Genomic DNA, 7,355 nt, shown 5'->3' with positions numbered 1-7,355 from the left:
CACCAAGTCCCAAGCACACGGACAGAGAGGAGCCCATGCTCGCCCTAGGGATGTACGCTTTCCACCCGCAGGATTTAAATTCTCCTTGTGGGTAGCTGCCGATTGCTTCCTTGCTTTGAGTTCACTGTTATCACAGTTATTCTTGAGGCAGGTGTGGTATTCTGAGAACAGCACTGTGCTTAGAGCTTAGAAGGCCAGGTCTCAAGCCCCCTGCCTGCCATTTACAGTCTGTGTGGCCTTGGCCAAGTGCTTAAGCTCTCTGCGCCTCATTATCTGACAAATGGGGACCATTACGCGCTCCCTGATAACCTTACAGTTTTGTGGAGAGGAGCACCTGAGGGAAGGCGTGAACTGCAAAGTGTGAGGCCTTGAACAGGCACAAGGAAGACCGAGATCAGAGCTCCTGGCAAGAGCCCCCAAAGGTCAGGGACTGGCTATTCTTAAACACGTATTCTGAGTACCTCATGTGATGCCAGTCACCTAGCAGACACCCCATCAATACATGTTGACTGACTGCATCATCCAGCATGACTTAGCTGGCTGCTGGGACACCCAGCTGTCTGCGGTGGCCTTTTGCGTACCCTTTGGTACGTGTGTCTGCTGCCTCTTCAAGTGGACGTTCCTAACCTTTTCGAGGCAAGAAGCTATTTCTCAATCGAGGCTTTTCCCTTTATCGTTGTTATTATTATAAAAAGAAGGTGCTATGGAAGGTATGGAAAGCAGAGGATGAAAAAGACTGCCCTTGATCTAATGACCCTAAAAAGAATGACGATTTTTTGGTTCTTTTTCGCATACGTGTATTTCAACATAGCTTCAATCACCTTGTATGTACAATTTTGCTTCCTGTTTTTCCCCTTAGTTTACCAAATGTATTTTTCTAAGTGGCAGGAATGTTTCCTCTATTCTCCCTTCTAGACTGCAAGCTTCTAGAAGAGAGGGGTGGTGGCTAATTTGCTCACCCCATTATCCTCGTTACTAACACAGGTGGATACTGAGTAAATATTTGTTGAATGGGTGAAAGTTATTGAGTAAATACATTTTAAGTTGCTGCACATCATTCCATGTGTGTACCACACTTAGCCGATTCCTTATGGTTGGGCATTCAGGTTAATTCCAATTTTTTAATTTTATTAAAAAACATGTTACAATGACTTATCTTCCAACCTTATAGCTTATTCGTGTTTCTGCATTATTTCCTTAGGACAAGGACATTTCCTTAGGACAAGGTCCCGGAAGTGACAGAAAGAAAGCTATGGACATACTTTTGGCTCATGATAAATATGGCCAAATTGCTTTTCAAAAAAGGTGTTGGAGCAACTGGATATCCACAAGCAAAACAGTGAACCTAGGGCTTCCCTGGTGGCGCAGTGGTTGGGGGTCCGCCTGCCGATGCAGGGGACATGGGTTCGTGCCCCGGTCCGGGAGGATCCCACATGCCACGGAGCGGCTGGGCCCGTGAGCCGTGGCCGCTGAGCCTGTGCGTCCGGAGCCTGTGCTCCGCAATGGGAGAGGCCACAACAGTGAGAGGCCCGCATACCGCCAACAACAACAACAACAACAAAATTAAAACAAACAAACAAACAAAAAAAACAGTGAACCTTGATTTAAATCTCATGTCTCATACAAAAATTAACTCAAATGGATCAAAGACTGAAATGTAAGACATACAAACTATCAAATTTTTAGAGAAAAAAAACAACCCGGGAGAAAATCATCAGGACCTAGGGCTACGCAAAGAGGTCTTAGACTTGACACCAAAAACATGACCCAGAAAAGGAAAACTTGATGAATTGGACCTCATCAAATTGTAAAATGTTTGCTCTTCAAAAGACCCTGTGAAGAAGATAAAAAGATAAACTACAGACTCTGGGAGAAAATATCTGCAAACCACATATCTGACAAAGGACTTATGTCTAGAATATGTAAAGAGCTCTCAAAACTAGCCAGTGAAATAACAAGCAATCCAATTAGAACTTGGGCAAAAGACAACATCAGACATTTCACTGAAGAGTATATATATACACGGCAAATAAGCACATGAAAAGATGTTCAATGTCATTAGCCATCAGGGAAATGCAAATTAAAACCACAATGAGATATCACTACACACCTATCAGAATGGTTAACATTAAAAATAGAGGGAACACCAGATGCCGGCAAGGAATTAGAAACGGGACCACTCATATGTTGCTGGTGGGTATGAAAAATGGTCCAGCCACTCTGAAAAACAGCAGAACAGTTTCCTATGAAACTGAATATACCATCCAGCTCAGCAACTCCAACTCTTGGGCATTTATCCCAGAAAAATAAAAACATCTGCTCACCCAAAACCTGTATGTGAATATTCCAAACAACCTTATTCTAATAGCCCCAAACTGGAAACAACCAAAATACACGTCAACAGGTGAATGGATAAAGAAACTATGGTATATCCATATCACAAAATAGTACTAGGCAATAAAAAGGAAGAAACTACTGATACACTCAACTACTTGGATGGATTTAAAGGGAATTATGCTGATCAGAAAAGAAAAAGCCAGTCTCAGAAGGTTACATACTCTATGATGCCATTTATATAACATTCTTGAAATGACTAAATTTTAGAGATGGAGAACAGATTAGTGGTTGCCAAGGGATGTGGTCAGGGAGAGAGGGAGGAGCTGCCCTGTATCTTGACCACCATAGTGTTTCCATGAATCTACACATATGATAAAATGGCACAGAAGTACACACACACACACACACACACACACACACACACACACACACACGGCTGCATGTAAAACTGGTGAAATCTGAATAAGGTTGGTAGATCATACCATTGTCATTTCCTGGTTGTCAAACTGTACTCTAGTCATGCAAGAAGGGGATCAGGACTTCTCTGTATTAATTCTTACAACTGCATGTGAATCTATAGTTCTATCAAAACACAAAGTAAAAAAAAAAAAAAAAAGTGGGGCTCACCTTGGAGACCGTTTATGTTGACATAAGCAATATACAAGCATCCCTCTTAGCTTTTGGCCAGCATTTTGATGCCCAGGAAAATCCTACCCTCCTAGCTTTTGGCTAGCATTTTGATGCCCAGGAAGACAAGGATGGGCATCGCTCCCAGAGGATCCTATCAGGTGTGTCGTGCTGCGTGACTAGAAGCCAGGGCCACACCCACTCTGAGCTTCATCTGCATTTCAAGTGGAGAGCAAGTGAGGCGCCCCCAGGTTGGCATTTGGATTGTCTGATGGGTAGGGATTGTGCTTGACTAATTAAAGGCTCTGAGTACTGAATTAGACTAAGTGTCACTCAAAGACAGAAACCAACAATTGTGTGTTTTCAAGCAGGGCTCAGTCACAGGGTCTTGTCCTCAGGGGATGCCCCCTCCGTGGGGCTGAGACTAAAGGAGACTGTGCCGTCCCAGGCAAAGATGAGAAGAGTGACTTTAGTCCAGATTATTTGGACCAGAAGATGGAGTCGGGCACTGAATAAATTATTTGCTCTTGCCTAAATTTTCTACTTGACAATATATGGTGTTTAATAAATACTCATTGACTGATTGATGGATAACAATACCCAAACATTTCTTATTCTTACTGTGTCTCAGGGACTGTGTTAAACCCATCACATGCCTGATTTATTACACATAACCGCCTCTGCAAGTAGGTACCATTATTGCCCATATTTTACAGTTGAAGGCAATGAAGGCCAGAGGTAGAAGCTTGCTTGCTTAACATCACACAGGCGGTAAGTGACAGAGCTGGAACATGAAGCCAGGTTGCCTGTGTTGCTTCACCGGCAACTAGGGGTCTCAGGATTTACACAGAGAAAATGGCAGTTGAGAGGGTGCATGGTTTAGGGAGAAAGTGGCTTAGTGACAGGAAGTATGGGCGTCCAGGAAACTAAAGTTTAGGATTTCCAGAACCCTCCCTGGCAGTGTTCCCGCCTGGCCCGCAGGAGCCAGAGTACCTCAGCGTGTTCCCCATGCGTAAAAAGAGGGGGTTGGACTGTCAGGTGCCTTCTGTTTTCTGATTCTCTGAACGTTACAGGGACTTCTGATGGTCCTGGAAGGGACCACGTGCGATGATCTAGGCCAGTCTCTAGGTGACTGGACACATGGCTGCAAACCCTCCCAGACACATGGCTGCATCTTCTCTCCTGAGGCTCTCTTACCGCCTCACGCCAACTCCATGTCCTCTCAATCTGCTGAGTTCTTCCAAACATTTACTGCAATCTCTGCGGCCTTAATATAAAGTGCTGACTCAGCCTTCTGTAGGCACCGAGAACATCCAGGGCTTCCATCAATACAAGCTCCCTTAATTTAATCTTATACATTCAACAAATATTGAGTCTCATTATATGCCAAACACTGGACAAGACCTCTGACTTAAATAAGTTGCCCAGTTAGCTTTGTCTTCCCCAGACAAAATAATCTTAATTCCATAAACCTTTCTTCTTTCTCCCTCCCTTCCTTCCTTCCTTTCAACATACACACAGAAAAGTGCACCTATCTATTTACAGCCAATAAATCCTCATTAGGTAAAAAGAATCGGAAAATACAATTAAGTAGAAGAAAATAAAAAGTAAAATCTGCCCAAAATAGCTTTGCTCAAATGAAATACGCATGCAATGTGTTTAAATAGATTTGGTGCACGGTGGCCAAAAGTGGACCTACATTTTGGTCTAATAAAGCGCAGGTGAAGGATTACTTTTTCATGAGGTTATAGACTTGGTTTAAAGATTTAAGAACATAGAGTAAATCATAATGGTATTCCAAGGCAATGAATATGTAGGACCTATTCAGTATTAGAGGAAAAAATGGGCGATGCCATTAATGTGGGGCAGCTGCCTGGCCTGGCGCAAAGCCTGTGGGATTTACCATCAGACAGCTTGGATTTGAGTCCAGACCTACTGTTTACAAACTGGGTGACACTGGGCTAATTCCACGACTTCCCTGAGCCTCAGTTTTCCTCATCCCTGTCTCACAAGATTTGATAACGGCTAAAAGAGAGAATAATGTGAAAGTGCTTTATAAACCACAGGGAACCAAATGCATATAAACTTCTGCAACCTCTTTTAATGATTTCTAATATCCTGTTGGCTTTTCTATTGCTGTTCCATTTTCAGATAGTGGAAGAATAATCATCCTCAGTTTTTTCTTCTATATTTATGTTTAGTAAATCATCCTCTATCTTATTTTTATGCAATTTTGGGTTTTTGCCTCTAAATCAGAATAAAACTCTGACATATTAAACTATTTTTCCTAAGTGATCAGTGTCATGTAAAAAGTTATTCCAAATCTTCTAGTGCAATAACAATTCCATTTAATTTAATATCGTCATCAAATGTGATGAGTGGATCCTTCATTCCTTTTCTCTCAGTTTTGCTTCACCTTTCAGCTTCTCTCCCTCCCTTTTCTTTCAAAATAAAAAAACAGCCCTCTTCTTCTGAGCAGAGGGCCTCACAAAAGCAAAACGAGATGCACCCTTGCATTTCAGTCTCGTATCACAGCGCACGAGCCCCACAAGTCTCAGGAAAGCCCGCAGGACCGGGGCCTCTCATTTTCTGGGAAGTCGCATGGCCTGATATCCTGAATCTACTATTTTCTGCCTGGGTGTTTTGGACAAGTCATTTAACTTCATCTATAAATGTAAGCTGATAGGAAATACTTACACTGTAGAGTTGTGGTGAACACTGAATAAGATCATGTACACGTATGTCCTGGGCACACAGGAGCTGTGTGTTATATGTGGATTCTTTACGCCAACACGCCCCTCCCCCCCACCATCAAGTACTTTTCTGAAAAGTGGCCTCTCTTGTAGGATTGCGGCCTCTTCATTTGATAGTAATGTCCTTGCCTTTCCAAACATTTATGTACGTAGCACTTTACAATCTGCAAAATGCTTCTCTCTCCATTACCTCATTTGAGTCTCAGAAACATGGGGACACACAGGCATTGTTATCACTCTGCTAGAGATGAGGAGATCAAGGCTCAGAGATTAGGTAACCAGCGAGATTCCAGGCAGCAATTAGGGAGGGAGGTAGCTTTGCCCTGGAGGGCAGATTCCGTTCACCCTCTACTTCTTCTGCAGTTTGGGAAGCTGGAATGTTCTCCCTCATTTATGGATGAAGAAATTGGGAAACACACATTCCTTGAAGTGCTCTGACGTTTCCTGCATGTCACTAGGTCAGCCAAAGCTAAAATCTATTCAGGAATTTTTCCAGACCAGACCAGAGCAGCCGGACCTGGCCTGAGCAGTTGGAAATGTGGGGTCACTGGAACAAGGCCTGGGACATGGAAGAAAGGTGAAGTCCAGAGCCTGTAGACTGCTTAGGGAGGCCACCTCGCAGGACAACTCAAATGCTTTCAAGTCACAATGTGGCACTTCCCTTCCCACGTCCCCAGAGTTTGGAGAACCACTGTGGTTCAGGGGAAGGAGGTGGGCTTCAGGATTTACACCCACCTGGCGCAAACCCCAGCTCTGTAACTTATTGACTATAGGGCTCTCGGTCTTGGATTCCCCCTTCTGTAAAATGGGTATAATGATAACCCTCTCATAGGGCTATGGTGAGAATTCAATAGCAGAGCTGGGTGCTAGAGAACAGCGGGTTTTGGAGGCTAGGTCTGGGGTCCTCCACTTACTGGGACGCTCTGGACGATTCATGTGATCTCTGCACTTCGGTGTCCTCATCTGTAAAGTAGGATAGCGACAGCAACCCCCTCAGAGTCGTACTGAGGACAAAATGAGATCTCGCCAGAAAAGAACTAAAGACCAGTGCAGAGGAAGCACTAAGAAAAGACTGGCTCTAGGGCTGCGTCACTGCTGAGCGTGGGCCCGGGCTCCACGCCTGTATTTGACCCACGTATGTGCTGTGTGGCCTTGAGCTGGTGATTTCACCTCAATCTCCTCATCTTAAAACGGGGATAATAATAATCTGTGCCTCGTGGGTCTGAGAAGAGGATTAAATAAGATACTACAGGTGAAGTGTTCAGAACGGCACCTGGCACCCAGTAAGTGCACTATAAATGTTAATTATTACTGGCTTTGATTGTTATTTCCTTTCCCTGTTTTGGTGTCTTGTGGGATTTTTCTGCTCCCATCAAGGCGAAGAGAGTGTGGGTGGGAGGCCGAAGGCAGTGGCTCTCTGAAGGGGGCTGCCCACGGTCTCGGTGGGCCCAGGGCTCTGCCTGGCCTCCTTATTCACAGCCTCTGGGCTCTGGCCCTGCCTCTTCAGAGTGGGCCCAGGGGCCTGGGGGGCCCCATTTTGGAGCTGGTTTTTTTTTTTTTTTTTCTCCTTGCGTTATGCGGGCCTCTCACTGTTGTGGCCTCTCCCATTTGCGGAGCACAGGCTCCGGACGCGCAGGC

At 44.5% G+C, this 7,355-nt stretch overlaps 1 protein-coding gene across 4 annotated transcripts in view; it reads right to left on the bottom strand.

The window, feature by feature from the left end:
* The window catches only part of PKNOX2 (PBX/knotted 1 homeobox 2), a 262,937-nt gene that overhangs the window by 30,863 nt on the left and 224,719 nt on the right, over positions 1-7,355 (bottom strand). The gene's annotated exons all lie outside the window — the stretch shown is intronic.

Source organism: Lipotes vexillifer, unplaced genomic scaffold (assembly GCF_000442215.2).
Source record: "Lipotes vexillifer unplaced genomic scaffold, Lipotes_vexillifer_v1.1 scaffold442, whole genome shotgun sequence".
NCBI classification, from domain to species: Eukaryota; Metazoa; Chordata; class Mammalia; order Artiodactyla; family Lipotidae; genus Lipotes; species Lipotes vexillifer.
The sequence above is the reverse complement of the archived record's forward strand: the minus strand, read 5'-3'. Positions and strand labels throughout refer to the sequence as shown.